Consider the following 23,011-nt stretch of genomic DNA (forward strand, 5'->3'; position numbering starts at 1 on the left):
TGCTGAGAAGATGATGGAAAAGGCTTGCTATTGCTAAACCTATTTCTTCCACCATTATTATTGAAGCCTTGTTGAGGCTTCTGTTGGTCCTTCCATGAGAAATTTGGATGATTTCTCCATGAAGGATTATAGGTGTTTCCATAGGGTTCTCCCATGTAATTCACCTCTGCCATTACAGGGTTCTCAGGATCATAAGCTTCTTCTTCAGAAGATGCTTCTTTAGTACTATTGGATGCAGCTTTCAATCCATTCAGACTCTGAGAAATTATATTGACTTGCTGAGTTAATATTTTGTTCTGAGCCAATATGGCATTCAAAGTATCAATTTCAAGAAATCCCTTTATCTGAGGTGTCCTATTGTTTACAGGATTCCTCTCAAAGGTGTACATGAACTGGTTATTTGCAACCATTTTAATGAGTTCCTGAGCCTCTGCAGGGGTTTTCAGATGAAGAGATCCTCCTGCAGAATGGTCCAATGACATTTTTGACAACTCAGACAGAGCATCATAGAATATACATATGATGCTCCATTCTGGAAGCATGTCAGTAGGACACCTTTTGATCAGTTGCTTATATCTTTCCCAAGCTTCATAGAGGGACTCTCCTTCCTTCTGTCTGAAGGTTTGGATCTCCACTATAAGCTTGCTCATCTTTTGAGGTGGAAAGAATTTGGCCAGGAAAGCACTGACCAGCTTATCCCAAGAGTTCAGGCTTTCCTTAGGTTGTGAATCCAACCATATTCTAGCTCTGTCTCTTACAGCAAAAGGGAAAAGCATAAGCCTGTAGACCTCGGGATCAACTCCACTGGTCTTGACAGTGACACAGATTTGCAAGAATTCAGCTAAAAACTGATGAGGATCTTCCATTGGAAGTCCATGAAACTTGCAATTCTGCTGCATTAGAGAAACTAATTGAGGCTTAAGCTCAAAGTTGTTTGCTCCAATTGCAGGAATTAAGATGCTTCTTCCATAGAAGTTGGAAGAGGGTGCAATAAAGTCACCAAGCATCTTCCTTGCATCTCCACCATTGTTATTAGGTTCGGCCATGTCTCTTTCTTTTTCGAAAATTTCTGTCAGGTCCTCTCTAGAGGGTTGTGCCTTAGCTTCCCTTAGCTTCCTCTTCAGAGTCCTTTCACGTTCAGGATCTGCTTCAACAAGAATGTTTTTATCCTTGTTCCTGCTGATATGAAAAAGAAGATAACAAAGAAAATATGGAATCCTCTATGTCGTAGTATAGAGATTCCCTTATGTGGGTAGAAGAAGAGAAGAATAGAAGAAGGAGAAGAGAAGAACTCGAACACAGAGAAGAAGAGTGGGTTCGAATTATGAGTAGAAGAGGAATGTTAGTAGATAAATAAATAGAAGGAGATGAGAGAGGGGGAGAGAATTCGAATTTAATTTAAAACAAAAGGAAAATATTTTTGTTTTTATTTTAAAATGTAGTTAGAATTCGAAAATTAAAAAGAGAAACAAAGTACAATTTGAAAAAGATAAGAAATAGTAACTAATATATTTAGTTTTCAAATTTTAGAGAAAATATATGATTGAAATAGAAAACTTTTAAAATCAAACAAAAAAGTCAAGTAGTTAATTGAAAAAGATTTGAAAATCAAATTTTGAAAAGATAAGAAGTTAGAAAAGATTTTGATATTGATTTTGGAAAAGAATATGATTGAAATTTATTTTGAAAAAGATTTGAAAAAGAAATTTAAAAAGATTTGATTTTGAAATTAAAGTCAATTACTTGACTAACAAGAAACTAAAAGATATGATTCTAGAATTTAAAGATTGAACCTTTCTTAATAGGCAACTAACAAACTTAAAATTTTTGAATCAATCACATTAATTGTTAGTAAAGTTTTTGAAAATATGGAATGAAATTAAGAGAAAGATTTTGAAAATCATTTTTAAAATTTTCGAAAATCATAAAAGAAAATGAAAAAGATTTGATTTTTGAAAAAGTTTTGAAAAGATAGGATTTTTAAATTGAAAATTTGACTTGACTCATAAGAAACAACTAAATTTTAAAAATTTTTGAATAAGTCAACTCAAATTTTCGAAATTTATGAGAAGAATAAGGGAAAGATATTTTTTTATTTTTGAATTTTTAATGATGAAAAAGAAAAAAAGAATATCATTTTGATGTTTTTCTCTTTTTCTTATTAAACAACAAAAATGAAACAAAACATAAAAATTTAAGATCAAAATGAGTAATGCATGCAAGAACACTTTGAAAGTCAAGATGAACACCAAGAACACTTTGAATGTCAAGATGAACACCAAGAACATATTTTTAAAAATTTTTAAGAAAAGAAAAACATGCAAGACACCAAACTTAGAAATTTTCAATGTTTAGATACTAACAAATTAAAAATGCATATGAAAAATAAGAAAAGATCCAAGCCATCATCTCAGCAATTTCAGAAGCAGAATGTACCTCACTGATGCCTCGGAGGCCATTCGATGCAAGGCCTTCCCGACTACCTTAACAAAGACTGCAATAAAGTGGTTTGACAGTTTGCCTCCTAGATCCATCACAAGTTTTGACGACCTAGCCAAAAAATTTCTTGCCAGATTCTTCATCTAGAAGGACAAAGCCAAACACACCCCGAGCCTACTAGGAATCAAGCAAGAAGATTGGAAAAGTCTTTGCAACTACATGGAAAGATTCAACAAAGCGTGTATGGATATACAAAGTCTACCCACAAAAGCAGCCATTATGGGTCTCATCAATGGCCTGAGAGAAGGACCTTTTAGACACTCAATATCCAAGAAGCACCCAACATCTCTAAACGAGGTTCAAGAAAGGGCGAAAAAATATATCAATATGGAGGCAAACTCCTAATTGGGAGACAGCTCAAAAACCAGATTTTCCTAACCCACCACGGGACAAGGATAAAGAATCCAGGAAGAAAGAAGACCAACCCACTAAGAAACCTATCTCTTGTGAATGTCTACCAAGAGATATGCAACACTGAAAAGATCATGCTGCCTCGCCCGATCAAACACAAGAGAGAAGAAGGGTTGAAGAGGTCGGACGAGTTGAACGTCCACCTCACACCCCTAAGAGACATGTTCATATGATAAATGGAGGATTCACAGGAGGAGGGATCTCTAAATCATCTCACCTCAAAGAGGTATATTAAAGAAGAGAGAGTGGTTTGAATGGACAACGGAGTGCGAACAAGCCTTCCAAGTTTTCAAAAAATTCTTGGGGCAACCACCCATTCTTATCTGACCACGGGAAAGTGAAGAACTCAGATTATACCTCGCAGTGGGAAGTCGGGCAATAGCCTCAGCACTAGTCAGAGAAGACAAAAGTTGGCAACAACCCGTCTACTTCATCATCAAAGCTCTAGAAAGGGCCGAACAAAATATCAAAAGATAGAAAAGTTCGCCTACGCCCTCAAACTCTCTTCTCGACGACTCTGCCCATACTTTCAAGTTCACACTATCAGAGTTCGGACCAACAGCCCATAAAAGGCAACCTACGGAAAACAGACTTAGTTGGAAGAATCTTACAGTGGGCAGTCGAGTTATCCAAATTCGATCTTCGATTTGAAGCCCGTACAGCAATCAAATCACAGTATCTGCCTGACTTCAATGCAGAGTACACGGAAACCCCGGGAACTCCCACAAAATGGAATCTCTACGTGGACGACTCTTCAAACAAAATCGGGAATGGCACAGGTGTAATTATAGAAAGCAATCAGGGAACCCAAAGCGAGCTAAATAACCAAGCTGAATACGAGGCACTACTGGCTGGTTTAAGGCTGGCTAAGGAGGTAGGAGTTCAAAAGCTTACCGTGTTCAGTAATTTACAAGTAGTCACCTCACAAATAGAAGGGAGTTACCAAGCTAAGGATCCTACCATGAAAAATACTTGGACAAAACCAAAGAACAGCTCGGACAATTCGGGGGATATGAGGTCCAATATATACCTCAGGAACAGAATGCCTGAGCTAATGCACTTTCAAAACTAGCCAGTACCAACAGCTCAGACAATTCGGGGGATATGAGGTCCGACATATACCTCGGGAACAGAATGCCCGAGCTGATGCATTTTCAAAATAAAGATAGCACCAAACCAGGGGGCAATAATAGAAGCCTCATCCAAAAAACACTGCAAAATCCATCAATCTCGGAGGAAAAAAAGGTCCTAACAATATCAGGTCAGGGTCGTTCCCTCGGAGTCAAGGAAGGAAAACAAACCCTCTCCTCAAGGTCCGGCGACACCAACTCATGATTCTTCTCCTCATCCCTATCCCTACAAATTCTATGGAACCTCCTAAGTCACACACAGTACTCAGGAACACACATTAAAACTATGGAATCCAGCCAGTCAGACACGCTGTCTGGGATTTTAGTAGGCATCTCAGCAATTTTTTTGTGGGAAGACATAGGTTAAATATTCCTACAGTAAAAAAAAAGAAAAATGGGGTTACTACCAAACAACTCAGGCAAATAAGGAAACAACTCGGACAATGATAGCAAAACATCAAGTGTCAGATACAGTAGTAAAAGGGAAACCCCAGGACTCACACGAAAGTCCAGGGGCACCCTTTGTAGGCAACAACAGGGGAAGAGCACAGAGAAAAGAAGTCAACAATCTATACCCAAACAGTCCGAACACCTCTCAAACAAAAGGTTAAAACAAAAGCTAGAACTTTTGTACAAAAGGAGTCAGGCAACGATGAAAAGAAACAGGAACAGCAACAAAACCCTAAGCAAAGCACACATTCTTCTCAAAGGCGAACGACAAAAGAAAAGCCACAACAAACGATAAAAAACGCAAACTTTTTGCAGAAAGAACCAAAGTTCTTTAGAGACCCAAATACAAAGTCAAAGCGTTACATCAAAAGCATGCACAATTGTTAAAAGTAAAAAAAGAGAGAGAAAAGAATAACTAACCTACAGAAAAGAAGATGAGAAACAGCTCAAACCAAGAACAACGAAGATACCAACTCCCAAACTCAAAGGGAAGAGCTCGACCTACTTCCAGAAGTTCGAGAAAGATCTTGGATTAGAGAGAAAGCACTAAAGCGTTGAATGGACCTAAGGTCGGTCAGGTGAAGGGAAGCTAGAAGCCAACTGGAAAGGACCATACCAAGTTGTTCAGAAGTACTGGGGAAAGGTCACCAGAAAGTGTCCGACCTCAAGGGGCGAGAGCTACCAAAGTCATGGCATGCCTGCAATCTAAGAAGGGCGCCAGGCCGAGATCTAAAAGATTGCCCGACCTAGAAGGGTAAGTACTAACATGTACACACTCTTATTCATATCTTTATTTTATTGTTTAAAAGTTTGCAGATTCCCTAAAAAGTTTCCTACCAAGACACATTAATCTGAGCGTAAAAATTCATCGCCCGATTACGACAAGGTCGGCAAGATGAAAACCAAATTCATCGCCCAATTACTACAAGGTTGGCAAGATGAAAACCAAATTCATCGCCCGATAACAACAAGGTCGGTAAGATGAAAACCAAATTCATCGCCCGATTATGACAAGGTCGGCAAGGTGAAAGCGATAAAAATAGATTAATGCAAGAAGTTATAAAAAGTAATCCATAAAAAGCGGCCTGATGAGGTCTGACTAAAAATGGACTACTAAAAATAACTTAGCTTGGACCGACAAGAGAAGTCGGACCAACAAAAGCTACAGATTGGACCCGACAAGAGAAGTCGGACCAACGAAAGCTACAGCTTGGACCAACAGGAGAAGTCGGACCAACGAAAGCTACAGATTTGACCGACCAGAGAAGTCGGACCAACGAAAGCTACAGCTTGGACCGACAAGAGAAGTCAGACCAACAAAAGCTATAGATTTGACCGACCAGAGAAGTCGGACCAACGAAAGCTATAGCTCGGACCGACAGGAGAAGTCAGACCAACGAAAGCTAAAGAAGGATCGACAAGAGAAGTTAGACCAACGAAAAGCGTGCACAGCTTCGCCCGAAAAGTCATAACTCCACGACAAGGCTATCGAAATTGTTCAGACTAACTAAAAAGATTCTACGAGAACACTAAAAAGTTGTCGGACAAGTTAGTCCCAAGGATCACCTTGACCAAACAGAAAGTGGACAAAACCAGAAAGGATCAAAAGAGGTCGGACAACAAAGTACCAACACTCTACAAAGATCCACAAAAGGGACAAAGACATCTCGCAACAGCAAGAGGAAGGCCAGGAATGCTTTGCTAAAAGGTACGAAGTCTTGAAAAAAGACACTACTTAAAAAGCGAAAAGCACGGCCTCAAAGACGGAGCTAAAAATTCGTCCAAACAAACTATAAAGAAAAGGTTCCTCATCGGAACAATACCTAAAAAGTTGTTAGAATGTGACTAAAAAGCCCGGGGAGCAAAGTCGTACAGGTCGACATTAGCTAAGAAGAGGCGCAAGTATGATCTCAAAAAAGAACAAGCCAAAAGGTTGGGAAACAACTTAAGGCTCAAATGTGCTTAGCTAAAAAGGACACAACTCCGCTCAAAGAAGGCACAATCTCAAACAGGGCTACGAACGTCATCCGAGATTAAAAAAAGTTCTATATAAAGAACACTAAAAAGTCATTGGACAAGTCACTAAAAGCCCGGATATCAAGCCGCAAGGATAACTTCGCCAAAGCAGAGGGTTGTCAACACAAACTTAAAGCAAGGCGTGATCCAGAAGGCAAGGGTAGAAAACCCACACTACCACTCAAAAGAGGTCAGACTGGGAAGTACCAAACCTCTAGAAAATCTGCAAGGATTGCAAAGCAATGAAAAAACAAGCCAGACAGATGCTTGACCACGACTCCCTCAAAGGGATCGAAGCTAAGAAGCATGACCTCATAAGGAAGATCGAAGCTCAAGCAGGGGCACTGTTCATACATCGGTTCGAGCTATAAAGGACCGGGTTGGCCGACCTCTTAAAAGGATGGCCCATGACCGACCTCTTAGAAGGTTGGCCTATGACCAACCTCTTGGAAGGTTGGCCCATTACCGACCTCTTCACAAAGAGCTCGACCAAATCGCTATAAAGGCCCAAATAGGCCTAAACAGAGGGATAAGATAAGATAAGATAACTAACTTATCTTATCTAGGAAGGTCAGCCCAAATAGGAAGGTCAGCCCATACTACTATAAATACACTGGAGCACTCAGGTATAACTCATACTCTGATTCTACTAAAGCCCATGCTAACTTAGGCATCGGAGTCCCTTGCAGGTACCACCACCCTCTGGTGAACAAGGATCAGCAGCACTACCAAGGTTAACAAGTCGGGCACGACAGTTCCAACCACCTCAGCAAATATCATCTGAGATTGACCTTCAGTTTCAGGTAACCCTCGAAACAATAGCAAAAGGCAATTCTTGTCACAATTGATGATGATAATGAGGATAGGACTTCTAATTCTCATTCCTTGCCAATAGCTTTCTTAGTTATTAGCTTATTTCTCTTGTTATTTACATTCCTTGTCTCTTATTACAAAAACCCCAAATCATTCCTTCTCTTGTTATTTACTTCCTTCATAGAGACGACCCGAGGTTTAAATTCTTCGGTTATTATTTTGGTTGGGGTTTGTAGTTGTAACAAACAAATTTTTGATTGAGGATTGTTTGTTGGTATAGAAACTATACTTGCAACGAGAATTTATTTGTGAAATTCTATACCATCAATTTTTCCTTCATCATTCGTGCTTAACTTGAGATATTAAGACTGATCACCTTAATGTTGATTGTTTGGGGGGAAAATCGTCAGTAAAGAATTTCACAAAAGTAATCGCGTTGCAAGTATAGATCTAAACCGACAATTAAACCTCAATGAAATTTAATTTGTTTGTCACTTAAGCAAACCCAATAAAAATAACCGAAGTATTAAACCTCAGGTCATCTCTCAAGGAATTGCAGGGAAGTGTACTTATAATTGGTTATGAGATTGTATCTTTTTGGGTTTTGAAATGTTGAACAAGGAATGTAAATGACAAGGAAATAAAATAATAATTAAGAAAAGTCTTAGCAAAGATTGATAATTGGAATTCCTATCCCCATTATCATAATCACTTGTGATGGTAATTGCCTTTCGCTATCACTTAGTTAACCTCTAACAATTGAAGGTAAGTCAAGTGAGAAAATCAACTTGAGTTTACAAGTCCTAATCAAAGACTAGAGTTAGTGAAGCAGCAAGCCAACTAGCAACTTTCAATCAATAACCAACAAGAGACTTATGACAATTCAAGAGTCTCCAATTAATCAATTCAAGTAAAGAATATAAAAATCTAAATTAAAATTCTACCAAGCATTTTATCAAACACTTGGAAGGCACAAAATAAAAGCATAGAAAAGCAATAAGAGAATGTAAATACTAAAACCAACAATTGAAAAATCAATGATAACAAATAATGGAAGAAGCAATAAATATGAAATACCTCAAATTGCATTAAATAGAAAATCAAATCTAACATGAGAATTCATAAACTAAATTGGCAGCATAGAGTAATCAACAAGGGAAACAAATAAACTAAAGTGCTAAAATAAATAAGAGTAGAAGAAAACTAAATTAAACTAAGATAGAATTCTAAATTGGAGAAGAAACAAAACTAAGAAACCTAAAACCTAGGGAGAGGAGAGAGCCTCTCTCACTAGAAAACTACATCTCAAAACCTAATTTTTGTGAATGAAGTGTTGTCCCCTTGATTCCCCCATATTGCAGCCTCTAATCTGTGTTTTTGGACTTGGAACTGGGCCAAAAGGAGCCCAGAAATCACCCCCAGCGCTTTCTGCAAATTGCTGCATGTGACGCTTTGTCACGCGTACGCATCTCTCACGCGTACTTGTCGCTTGGATAAAATCCTGGTCACGCGTATGCGTCACTGCTAGCTTCTCAAAACAACGTTTTCTTGCGTTCCTTTCAGTTTTGCATGCTTCCTTTCCGTCCTCTGAGCCATTCCTGCCCTATAAACCCTGAAAACACTCAGCAAACATATCACGGCATCGAATGGTAATAAGAGGGAATTAAAATTAGCAAATTTGGGGTCAAAGAAGCATGTTTTCAATCAAAGCACAGAATTAGGAAGGAAAATGAAAAACATGCAATTTATGTGAATAAGTGTAGGAATAATGGATAAAATCTATTAAATTAAGCACAAGATAAACCCTGAAAATGGGGTTTATCAATCTCCCCACACTTAAACATTAGCATGTTGTCATGCTAAGCTCAAGAGAACCAAAATAGTGAAGGCAAAATGGTAGAACTTATGGAATGCATCCTATCTAGATGCAAACTACCTTCATGCATCATGCTATTCTAATTACTATCTATCTATATATATAAGCATATATGTGGTCAAAGTAAGTCATATTTCCAAGAAATCATATATGGACAGTCAATGACTAAATTAATCATATCAAAGCACATTCACAATTGAGTTGAGTTAATCAAAAGAGTTCACAAACTTGCAAGACAAGCAATGATTAAATATGGACATATGGAAATGAGCAGTTGAACCCTCACTGGATGTGTATATGCACTCTAATCACTCAAGTGTTTGGGGTTAAATCACTCAAATCTCCCCTAATCATGCTTTCAAAAACTTTGTTCTTCATCTAACCAATCAACAATTATCAAGTGTACAAATGCAAATATCATGAGGGCTTTTCAAGGTTGTAATGGGGCTAAGGTAAGGGTAAGGATATATGTATGGCCAAGTGAGCTATCATATGAATCTTTGACTAACTTAAGTTCTCACCTAACACATACACACACTCTATACAATTCTAAAGTCAAGCTTAGCTACCCAAAATCTCACTTTTGTATATTTCACATACTCATGTCTCAATTTTCATTCCATCACATATGCATTGATCTTTTTATTGAACTTAACATTGGGGTGATTTTCATCCCCTATTCATTTATTTCTTCTCTTTTATATAAATATATATATATGAAGGCATAGTAAATCAATGCATATAGTTTTTATAATTTCACATAAGTAGCACCCAAATTCTCAATATTTGTCAATAAAAACAATACACATTCTCATCAACCAAAGTTCCCACATTTCCCCACACTTAATTGACACACAATCTCTATCTTAAGCTAACCAAAGATTCAAATGGGGTAATTAATTATTTTTCCGCTTAAGGCTAGTGATGTGGTGATATAAAGAATAATTGGGGGTTAAAAAGGCTCAAAGTGGCAAACAAAGGCAAATAAAATGGTAGTCTATTTGGGATAAGAGAGTTAATATTAAATGATGGCCTCAATCACATATATGCATGAACATACACTAAATAATGGACATGTAGAATGGAACAAACTAAAGATTGCAATCATAGAGAAGAAAATACACAAGAATAAAAACCATGGTTAAATAATGTAACCATGCAATTAAGCTCAAAACTCACGGGTTGTGTGTTCTTAGCTCAAAAACCATATTCCAACCATATATATATATATATATCATGCAAGTCTCAAAAAGTTTTAACTCAATTCAATGTGAATCTTAATGCCCTTTTTTTAAGAAAAAGATACATTCCTTGAAAATTTCATCAATTTGACTAACATTTATTATTATATATATACTAAATGAAATGTTGTGATTATGAAAAGCTAAAAGTTTTAGTTTACTCCCTGTTTTCAATCAAACCAAATTCTCATATACAAAAGGGTAAACTAAGCTCAATAATCCACATTTTTCTAAATCACAACTAATAAGCTAAAAGTGCAATTCAAGCTAAATATCTAAGATATATACAAGCCCAAAGTGCAAAATGCAACAAAGTAAAAATAAACCAAAGTAGAATAAAAGAAAAATAAAACAAAATAAAGCAAAGTAGAATAAAAGTCTGAAATGGTTCACCAAAATATAGTTGGCCGGAGATGGCGACCTCCCCACACTTAAATCACTGCATCTTCCTCGATACTCTCAATCAAGTAGGGTGAGAAGGATCATCGCCCACTGCATCTCTATCGTCGCCTGTCGAAGGATGTACCTCTGGCTCTGTCGGCTGTGGATGTGCAAGTACCTGTGGCTCTGTAGTATGCTCGGGCTTGCCTTTGGTGAGGCGATCGGTAAGGCTGGCCTTGGTTCTGCTGCTGGTATGGAGGGTTCTGTTGATATCGGTTTTGCTGGTAGTTGTTGTTGTTGTTGTTTCATCTCTGATTTCCACCGTTGTCTCTGCCTCCTTGGTTGTAGTTGTCCCTCCATCCTTGGTTAGAATTGTCTCTCCACCCTTGATTGGAATTATCTCTCCATCCCTGGTTGGAGTTGCCTTGCCAACCTTGATTATAGTTCCCACCTTGGTTATAATTACCGCCTTATTGATAGTACCCTTGGCAAAAAATTTTTTTCAGGAGGGTAGAATGTAACAACCTAGATTTCGGTTACACAAGATCTTTCTTGAAGATACGGAGTTTTTCAGAAGATCAGTAAAGGGAAAATCTTTGACATATCATCAAGCACCTCAATCTATATCATTGTTATGTCATCAATAAGCAGGAACCTTTTTTGTAAAAATAGTTTGACGACACAGTTGCAGAGAACCTAGTTTTTGAACCGTATCAATTAGGAGTTTTTTATTCTGGTTTTCGTAATTAGTCTTAGTTTGACGAACCAGACTCGATTCACGAGAGAAGAGAAATAGTAATACGATATTATTATTATATTAATATTACAGATGCTTGAATAATATTATAATATTATTTGATCAATTTTAGTTAAAAATAGGAGATCGGTTTAATCGGATTTATAGTCTACTGGTGCAGGTTAACACCAGCACTCTCTAATGACTTTAGCAATGTTAATGCCTCATTATACACCTTCTATTCTCATGTTAATCATGTTACTAGTATCATTTATACTAGTAGCTCAGATGTTAATCTCTAGAATTATTGTTAAGTGTATGTTCTAATACATCTATGTTTAGTAATTATACACTTGACATATTTTTCAACCACCTCCCAAACTAGCCAATCATCATCAAGAACGTTTTTCCCTCACCTCCAAGACACTCCAAGCTGCTCATTTTCACCTTGAATGGCCCAAAATAAGAGAGAAAGAAAAGAGAGAAAAGTTATTGGTTCTTAATCTTCAAAGCTTGATTTCTTCTGAACTAAAACTCAAATCAAAACTCCGATTATACCAAAATGATCATCTCTTCTTCCCCTACAAAACCATATAACATATCAAGGCTGGAAATAAGGTGAAATGGATGTCTCCCTCCTTCTTCAATTCGGTTTTCAAGAAAAACCATGCTAAACATGTGTTTTCTTGATGTCCTTCCTTAGATCTCTTGCTTAGCTTGACTTGTGAGCCAAGAATCTTCAATTTCCAGAACGTTTAAGGTGAGGAATCTCTTCCTAATATGTTGATTAAGGTTTAGTCAGTTGACATTTTATGGATTCAAAGTTGTTCTTGATGTGTTTTAGAAGGAAAAAGTGCTTTAAGAACACTTCAAAGAGTAACCAGATTTGGAGCTGGAAATCAAGGTAGGGATTGGTAAAATTAATCTTGATTAATTGTTTTTGAGTTGTGTGATTATGATATGGTATGGTTATGCTTGAAATTGATTGTTTATATGAGTGATTCTTGTTGAAGTTTTGGTGAAAATTTGATGAAATTTGATGATATTCAAGCTATGAATGCATGTTCTTGTGGCTGCTAGAATTTCGAACCCTAACCTTTAAATTGGGGTTGATTTTTTGTTGAAATCAAGTGAAAAAGATGGGGCTTTAGTGGATACTAATTTATTATGAATTATTGTAAAAATTGGTTACTGAAAAGATTGAAAAACTGGTGAAAATAGAGAAAGAATCTGAAGAATTTACGAAAAAAATGAAGAACACTTTGAGTGTGGTGAAGAACAATGAAGAACAGGCTTTTGATCCATAAAAGGGCAAAGAAGTAATTATTTTGGTGTTTGAGGGGTTATTTTGTAAATTATAAAAGTTAAGGTGCTTAAAGTAAAAATATTAAAAGTTATTGGTGTAATGACTCAATTTCTGGTACGTCATGATCATACTAGAAACTGAGCGCTACCAACTTGTCTACCTAATTATTATCTATTATTTATTATATGAGCCTGATTCGTTGTTAAAAGTATAGTTATTTTACGAGGTACTTTTTTAAAAAAAAACGTTTGGATTAACAAACAGTATCATTCATAATCAATTCACACCTGATAATATATAAAACAATTATAAACAACCACACATAAATACATCACAAGCAGTTGACAATAGTTGGTGATCCAGCCTTTATTAGAGTATAGACTTTTAGTTAGAACACCCCTAGACATAGCTAGATAATAACTATATACATATATACACATACAACATCCCAGGTCTTGACCTGTTCAAGAAGTCCCTAAGCTGGGGCCTAGGCTAGCCTAGACTCTATACTCACCTAGTCCCTCTAAACTACTAAAGCGAGGGAAAGTACGTTCTAGGTCTTCAAAACTCAAGTCAGGTGGATCGTCATCAAAAGGTGGAAGGTCGTCTACTAATCCTCTGAACGATCATATGTCATCAAAGAGCGTCTCTCAAGTACTTCATCGAGTGGCCACATAACAGCAACATCGTACGGAGGACTTAGGTTAAAGTTTGTAGATAAACAGGGTGCAAACGTTGGCTGACCTCACAGTATATACATATAAACAGGTAACGGAGTTCACTCTAGACTCAGAAGACTACCTAGAGCGGAATCCTCTTTGCAGAACAGTCATCAGCAAACTACGGAAGGGTACTCATGCTTCCATCTGAAGGGGGAAGGGAGAGAGAAGGGGCAAGAACTGGGGAGTTCTTAGTAGGGCCGGGGTTATTAGTTACGTTCATTAATTTTGTATTTTAGCAGATAAATAGCAGAATACCGAGGAGCAGTAGACAGAAGAAACAGATAAATAGTGAAAATAGAGAAAACAAAAAGCAAAACACAAACAAAAGAATACAAGAAAATAAAACACAGACACAAAGAATAGAATGAAAACAAAGAAGGCATACATTCAAACAACAATCATAACAGAGGAAATGCGCAACCAAATATGATGCATGTCTAGCCCTAGTGCAGGTAATGAGCTCATCTGTCGGTTACATACCCGCTCCCGACGTTACCCAGCAACCTCTGTCTGGATAAGGCTTTCCTGCTGGCAATATCCACTGCAAGCAACCTTTGTCTTGCAGGGCGGCACTTATTAGCCGATATACGCCCAACAGACTCACTGTAAGCAACCTTTGTCTTACAGGAGCAACAACATACTCACTGTAAGCAATCTCTGTCTTACAGGAGCAACAACACACTCACTGTAAGCAACCTCTATCTTACAGGAGCAACAACACACTCATTGTACGCAACCTCTGTCTTACAGGAGCACACTCATCTCGATACCTCTGTAAGCAACCTCTGTCTTACAGCAAAGCATTATAGCAAGGTATCCCAGGAAAGCGTTCTCAGTGGTCGTACCACCATCTATCTAACTGCCTCTCTGTAGCAGATTCTTACATAATCATTCTCATTATCATCATTCATTAACATTCTCATTATTCATCATCACTTTCACATTCTTATGCAGTTCCTCTTTCTTTCTCTATTTAATCATGCTATACAAACTCTATAGCTTTTACTTTTACAACATCTTAACTCAAACCATTTCTCTTTATCACATTACTCTTTTCTCTTTGTCTTTTTACTTTGCTCTGATTACTCTTTTCTCTGTATCCCTTTATTTATCTCTGGTTACTCTGTTCTCTGTGTTTCTTTACTCTGCTATGATTTCTCTGCTTAACATATGTATTTAAAGCTTATGTAAATTTCGGTATGAATAGTTAGTCTGTTCCAAGTATAGGTTCATTAAATCTATACTGAAACAGTTTAACTTTTCACATTATACCTAACCCTAGTCGGAACTCAAGAACTAACTATGTTGCCCTAGTTCGTTCACTAATCTCTGTCTGTTTTTCTGTCATTAAAATTTTACAAACTTTTTCTTTGACTTTTATTTTTTCTTTAACTTTTTATCTTTCTTTAATCTTTGCCTCACTAACATGTTATTACCACTCCCTAAGTGTTTTATGAAGGTAATTATGAGATTCTACACTTAAAGTTGTCTTTCTAAAGCTTTTATAGAAAACTGCCTTTTCCGTATTATTTTATTATTTTTATTAAAATAATATTTTTAATTAAATATTATTATTTAATATTTTATTATTATTTATTATTTTATTAATATATTTTTGAAAATTACCCTAATTTAACTTTTAACCTTTAAAATTCACTTTTTACCACTCGTAACTTTTAATATTTCTAGTTTAACCACCTTAACTTTCAGAAATTACAAAATAACCCCCAAACACCAAAATATTTACTTCCTTGCCCTTTTATGGATCAAAAAGGTGTTCTTCATTGTTCTTCATCACACTCAAAGTGTTCTTCGTGTTTTTCATAAATTTTTCAGATTCTTTCTCTGTTTTTACCCGTTTTTCAGTCTTTTCAACAACCGATTTTTATCATAATTCATAATAAATTAGCAGCCTCTAAAACCCCATCTTTTCTACATTATTTTAACACAAATTGAACCCGAATTTAAGGGTTAGGTTTTGTTTTCCAGCAGCCACAAGAACACAAGTTCATAGCTTGAATTTCATCAAATTTCATCAAAATTTCAACAAGAATCACTCATATAAACAATCAATTTCAAGAACAACCAAACCATATCATAATTACACAACTCAAACATAATCAATCAAGATTAAATTAAATTCTCAGCCACTAAAACCCCATGTTTTCCACATGATTTTAACACAAATTGAATCCCAATTTAAGGCCTAGGGTTTGTTTTTCCAGCAGCCCTCAAGAACAACATTCATAGCTTGAATATCATGAAATTTCATCAAAATTTCAACAAACTTTCACCAAGAATAACTCATATATGCAATCAATTTCAAGCATAACCAGACCATATCATAATCACACATCTCAAACACAATCAATCAAGATTAAATTCGTCACACCCTACTTGGTTTTGCTGCTTCTAATTCGGTTAGACTTTCAGGTGGTCCTTAAGCACTTTTTCCTCCTAAATCACATCAAGAACAACTTTAAATCCAAAAACCCTCAACTAACCAAATCTCACTCAGCATGTTAGAAAGTAATTTCTAACCTTAGACTTGCTGTAAATTCACGTTTATTGGCCCTCAAGTCAAGTTAAGCATGATTCCTAAGGAAAAACATCAAGATAACACATGTTTTGCATGGTTTTCCTTGAAAACCGAATTGAAGAGGGAGGGAGACAGCCATCTCACCTTATTTTCAGTCTTGATAAGTCATATGATCATGTAGAGAAAGAAGAAAGGATCATTTTGGTGAAATCGCAGTTTTGATTTGAGTTTTAGTTCAGAAGAAATCAAGCTTTGAAGATTAAGTGTTCATGAAAGCTTCTCTCTTTTCTCTCTTGTTATTTTCGGCCAAAAGAAGAAATGAGACAGCCTTGGAGTGTCTTGGGGGTGTAAGGTGAGTTTTGATTGGTTGGCTTGAAGGTGGATTAAAATAATATTAAAATATCTCAGGTGTATAACTACTAAAACTAGGTGTATCGAAACACACGTAAAAACATCTCTAAAAATTCTTTTCTGAGCTACTAGCATAAAAGACACTAGTAACATATTTAATATGAGAATAAAACATGTATAACGAGGCCTTAGCATTGCTAAAGTCATCAGAGAGTGCCGGTGCTAAGCTGCACCAGTAAACTGTGAACCCAGTTAAACTGATTTCCTGTTTTTAACTAAAACAGACCAGGTAACCTTATAATATCATTCAAGAAGCTTCTAATACTAATATAATGATAATATTATCCTATTATCTCTATTCTCTCATGAATCGAGTCCGGTTCATCAAACTGAGACTATTTACAAAAAACAGAATCAAAACTCTTAACCGATACGGTTCAAAAACTGGGTTTTTCGTGACTACGTTATCGAGCGTGCCTCAGAAAAGGTTCTATATTAAACATGAAATAATGATAATGAGGATTGAGATACTTGATGATATATCAAAGGTTCTCCCCTTACTGATCTTTCGGAGGATTCCGTGCCTTCGAAAAAGATCTCGCATACTCGAAAATCAGGGTTGTTACATTCTACCCTCCTAAAAGAAAATTTTGCCCTCAAAATTTCAGCCACGTGCAGAATCCATCTTCAAGTGATCTAATTTCTTCAAGCCATCCTGACGAAGAGGTAGGTCCGTTCCTTACAGCATCCAAATCTAACATAGTCATTGGCATGTATATCATAACAGCTTTTAGGATAGATGGTCTCACATCGATTCGTAGTTCGGATCTCGATTAAACCATGCCTATTCACAGTCATTGAGGTATTATCTGCACCAAACAATCAACATTAAGGTGATCAGTCTTAATATCTCAAGTTAAGTACGAACATTCCCAAAATGAGCACTCATAGACATTCATGCCAAATGTATCTTAAAGATACCCTAACGGCATGAGACACACAAGCAGAGTATGCAATGAAGCATAGTCAGTCCACTCCCCAGGCAATACTGGGAACGAACTGCTCTGATACCAATTTGTAATGACCCAATTTCTGGTACGTCATGATCATACTAGAAGCTGAGCGCTACCAACTTGTCTACCTAATTATTATCTATTATTTATTATATGAGCCTGATTCGTTGTTAAAGGCATAGTTATTTTACGAGGTAATTTTTTTTAAAAAAATGTTTGGTTTAACAAACAGTATCATTCATAATCAATTCACAACTGATAATATATAAACCAATTATAAACAACCATACATAAATACATCACAAGCAGTTGACAATATTCGGTGATCCAGCCTTTATTAGAGTATAGACTTTTAGATAGAATACCACTAGACATAGCTAGATAATAACTATATACATATATATACATACAACATCCCAGGTCCTGACCTGTTCAAGAAGTCCTTAAGCTGGCGCCCAGGCTAGCCTAGACTCTATACTCACCTAGTCCCACTAAACTACTAAAGCGAGGGAAAGTACGTTCTAGGTCTTCAAAACTCAAGTCAAGTGGAACGTCATCAAAAGGTGGAAGGTCGTCTACTACTCCTCTGCACGATCATATGTCATCAAAGAGCATCTCTAAAGTACTTCATCGAGTGGCCACATAACAGCAACATCGTACGGATGACTTACGCTAAAGTTTGTAGATAAGCAGGGTGCAGACGTTGGCTGGCCTCACAATATATTCATATAAACAGGTAACGGAGTTCACTCTAGACTCAGAAGACTACCTAGAGCGGATTCCTCTTTGCAGAACAGTCATCAGCAAACTACGGAAGCATACTCATGCTTCCATCTGAAGGGGGAAGGGAGAGAGAAGGGGTAAGAACTGGGGAGTTCTTAGTAGGGCCGGGGTTATTAGTTACGTTCATTAATTCTGTGTTATTTAGCAGATAAATAGCAGAATACCGAGAAGCAGTAGACAGAAGAAACAGATAAATAGAGAAAATAGAGAAAACAAAAAGCAAAACACAAACAAAAGAATACAAGAAAACAAAACAGAGACACAGAGAATAGAATGAAAACAAAGAAGGCATACATTCAAACAACAATCATAACAGAGGAAATGCGCAACCAAATATGATGCATGTCTAGCCCTAGTGCAGGTAATGAGCTCATCTGTCGGTTACATACCCACTTCCGACGTTACCCAGCAACCTCTGTCTGGATAAGGCTTTCCTGTTGGCAATACCCACTACAAGCAACCTTTGTCTTGCAGGGTATCCACTGCAAGCAACCTTTGTCTTGCAGTGCGGCACTTATTACCCGATATATGCCCAACAGACTCACTGTAAGCAACCCCTGTCTTACAGGAGCAACAACATACTCACTGTAAGCAACCTCTGTCTTACAGGAGCAATAACACACTCACTGTAAGCAACCTTTGTCTTACAGGTGCACACTAATCTCGTTACCTCTGTAAGCAGCCTCTGTCTTACAGCAAAGCATTATAGCAAGGTATCTCAGGAAAGCGTTCTCAGTGGTCATACCACCATCTATCTAACTGCCTTCACTCAGAAGATCATCACATAATCATTCTCGTTACCATCATTCATTATTAGTCTCATTATTCATCATCACTATCACATTCTTATGCAGTACCTCTTTCTTTCTCTGTTCAATCATGCTATACAAACTCTACAGCTTTAACTTTTACAACATCTTAACTCAAACCATTTCTCTTTATCACATTACTCTTTTCTCTGTTTCCCTTTGTTCTTCTCTGGTTACTCTGTTTTCTTTGTTTCTTTACTCTGCTTTGATTTCTCTGCTTAACATATGTATTTAAAGCTTATGTAAATTTCGGTATGAATAGTTAGTCTGTCCCAAGTATAGGTTCATTAAGTCTATACTGAAATAGTTTAACTTTTCATATTATACCTTACCCTAGTCGCAACTCAAGAACTAACTATGTTGCCCTAGTTCGTTTACTAGTCTCTGTCTGTTTTTCTGTCATTAAAACCTTACAGACTTTTCTTTGGTTCTTATATTTTCTTTAACTTTTTATCTTTCCTTTATCTTTGCCTCACTAATATGTTCTTACCACTCCCTAAGTATTTTATGAAGGTAATTATGAGATTCTGTGCTTAAAGTTGTCTTTCTAAAACTTTTACAGAAAACTGCAATTTCTGTATTATTTTATTATTTTTATAAAAATATTATTTTTAATTAAGTATTATTATTTAATATTTTATTATTATTTATTATTTTATCATTAAATTTTCGAAAATTACCTTGCCTTTACCTTTTAACCTTTAAAATTAACTTTTTACCCCGGTAACTTTTAATATTTCTACTTTAACCACCCTAACTTTCAGAAATTACCAAATAACCCCTCAAACACCAAAATAATTACAACCTTAACCTTTTTAAGATCTAAAAGGTGTTATTCAATGTTCTTCACCACACTCAAGGGGTTCTTCGTGTTCTTCATAAATTCTTCAGATTCTTTCTCTATTTTCACCAATTTTTCAGTCTTTTCAGTAACCGATTTTTACCATAATTCATAATAAATTCTCAGCCACTAAAACCTTATCTTTTCTACATGATTTTAACACAAATTGAATCCCAATTTAAGGCCTAGGGTTCGTTTTTCCAGCAGCCCTCAAGAACAACATTCATAGCTTGAATATCATCAAATTTCATCAAAATTTCAACAAACTTTCACCAAGAATAACTCATATAAGCAATCAATTTCAAGTATAACCAAACTATATCATAATCACACATCTCAAATGCAATCAATCAAGATTAAATTTGTCACACCCTACCTGGTTTTGCTGCTCCTAATTCGGTTAGACTTTCAGGTGGTCCTTAAGCACTTTTTCCTCCTAAATCACATCAAGAACAACTTTAAATCCAAAAACCCTCAACTAACCAAATCTCACTCAGCATGTTAGAAAGTAATTTCTAACCTTAGACTTGCTGTAAATTCACGTCTCTTGGCCCTCATGTCAAGTTAAGCATGATTCCTAAGGAAAAACATCAAGATAACACATGTTTTGCATGGTTTTCCTTGAAAACCGAATTAAAGAGGGAGGAAGACAGCCATCTCACCTTATTTTCAGCCTTGATAAGTCATACAATCATGTAGAGAAAGAAGAAAGGATCATTTTGGAGAAATCGGGGTTTTGATTTGAGTTTTAGTTCAGAAGAAATCAAGCTTTGAAGATTAAGTGTTCATGAAAGTTTCTCTCTTTTATCTCTTGTTATTTTCGGCCAAAATGAAGAAATGAGACAGCCTTGGAGTGTCTTGGGGGTTTAAGGTGAGTTTTGATTGGTTGGCTTGAAGGTGGATTAAAATAATATTAAAATATCTCAGGTGTATAACTACTAAAACTAGGTGTATCGAAACACACGTAAAAACATCTCTAAAAATTCTTTTCTGAGCTACTAGCGTAAAAGACACTAGTAACATATTTAATATGAGAATAAAACATGTATAATGAGGACTTAGCATTGCTAAAGTCATCAGAGAGTGCCGGTGCTAAGCTGCACCAGTAAACTGTGAACCCGGTTAAACCGATTTTCTATTTTTAACTAAAACAGACCAGGTAACCTTATAATATCATTCAAGAAGCTTCTAATACTAATATAATGATAATATTATCCTATTATCTCTATTCTCTCATGAATCGAGTCCGGTTCGTCAAACTGAGACTATTTACGAAAAACAGAATCAAAACTCTTAACCAATACGGTTCAAAAACTGGGTTTTTCGTGACTACGTTATCGAGCATGCGTCAGAAAAGGTTCTATCTTAAAGATGACATAATGACAATGAGGATTGAGATACTTGATCATATATCAGAGGTTCTCCCCTTACTGATCTTTCGGAGGATTCCGTGCCTTCGAAAAAGATCTCGCATACTCGAAAATCAAGGTTGTTACATTCTACCCTCCTAAAAGAAAATTTTGCCCTCAAAATTTCAGCCACGTGCAGAATCCATCTTCAAGTGATCTAATTTCCTCAAGCCATCCTGACGAAGAGGTAGGTCCATTCCTTACAACATCCAAATCTAACATAGTCATTGGCATGTATATCATAATAGCTTTTAGGATAGATGGTCTCACATCGATTCGTCGTTTGGATCTCGATTAAAACATGCCTATTCACAGTCATTGAGGTCTTATCCGCACCAAACAATCAACATTAAGGTGATCAGTCTTAATATCTCAAGTTAAGTACGAACATTCCCAAAATGAGCACTCATAGACATTCATGCCAAATGTATCTTAAAGATACCCTAACGGCATGAGACACACAAGCAGAGTATGCAATGAAGCATAGTCAGTCCATTCCCCAGGCAATACTGGGAACGAACTGCTCTGATACCGAGTTGTAATGACCCAATTTCTGGTACGTCATGATCATACTAGAAACTGAGCGGTACCAACTTGTCTACCTAATTATTATCTATTATTTATTATATGAGCTTGATTCGTTGTTAAAAGCATAGTTATTTTACGAGGTACTTTTTTTTAAAAAAAATATTTGGATTAACAAACAGTATCATTCATAATCAATTCACAACTAATAATATATAAAACAATTATAAACAACCACACATAAATACATCACAAGCAGTTGACAATATTCGGTGATCCAGCCTTTATTAGAGTATAGACTTGTAGTTGGAACACCACTAGACATAGCTAGATAATAACTATATACATATATATACATACAACATCCCAGGTCCTGACCTGTTCAAGAAGTCCCTAAGCTGGCGCCCAAGCTAGCCTAGACTCTATACTCACCTAGTCCCTCTAAACTACTAAAGCGAGGGAAAGTACGTTCTAGGTCTTCAAAACTCAAGTCAGGTGGAACGTCATCAAAAGGTGGAAGGTCATCTACTACTCCTCTGAACGATCATATGTCATCAAAGAGCGTCTCTCAAGTACTTCATCGAGTGGCCACATAACAGCAACATCGTACGGAGGACTTAGGCTAAAGTTTGTAGATAAGCAGGGTGCAGACGTTGGCTGGCCTCACAATATATACATATAAATAGGTAACGGAGTTCACTCTAGACTCAGAATACTACCTAGAGCGGAATCCTCTTTGTAGAACAATCATCAGCAAACTACGGAAGGGTACTCATGCTTCCATCTGAAGGGGAAAGGGAGAGAGAAGGGGTAAGAACTGGGGAGTTCTAAGTAGGGCCGGGCTTATTAGTTACGTTCATTAATTCTGTGTTATTTATCAGATAAATAGCAGAATACCGAAAAGCGGTAGACAGAAGATACAGATAAATAGAGAAAATAGAGAAAACAAAAAGAAAAACACAAACAAAAGAATACAAGAAAACAAAACAGAGAAACAGAGAATAGAATGAAAACAAAGAAGGCATACATTCAAACAACAATCATAACAGAGGAAATGCGCAACCAAATATGATGCATGTCTAGCCCTAGTGCAGGTAATGAGCTCATCTGTCGGTTACATACCTGCTCCCGACGTTACCCAGCAACCTCTGTTTGGATAA

Source organism: Arachis hypogaea, chromosome 18 (assembly GCF_003086295.3).
Source record: "Arachis hypogaea cultivar Tifrunner chromosome 18, arahy.Tifrunner.gnm2.J5K5, whole genome shotgun sequence".
Taxonomy (NCBI): domain Eukaryota; kingdom Viridiplantae; phylum Streptophyta; class Magnoliopsida; order Fabales; family Fabaceae; genus Arachis; species Arachis hypogaea.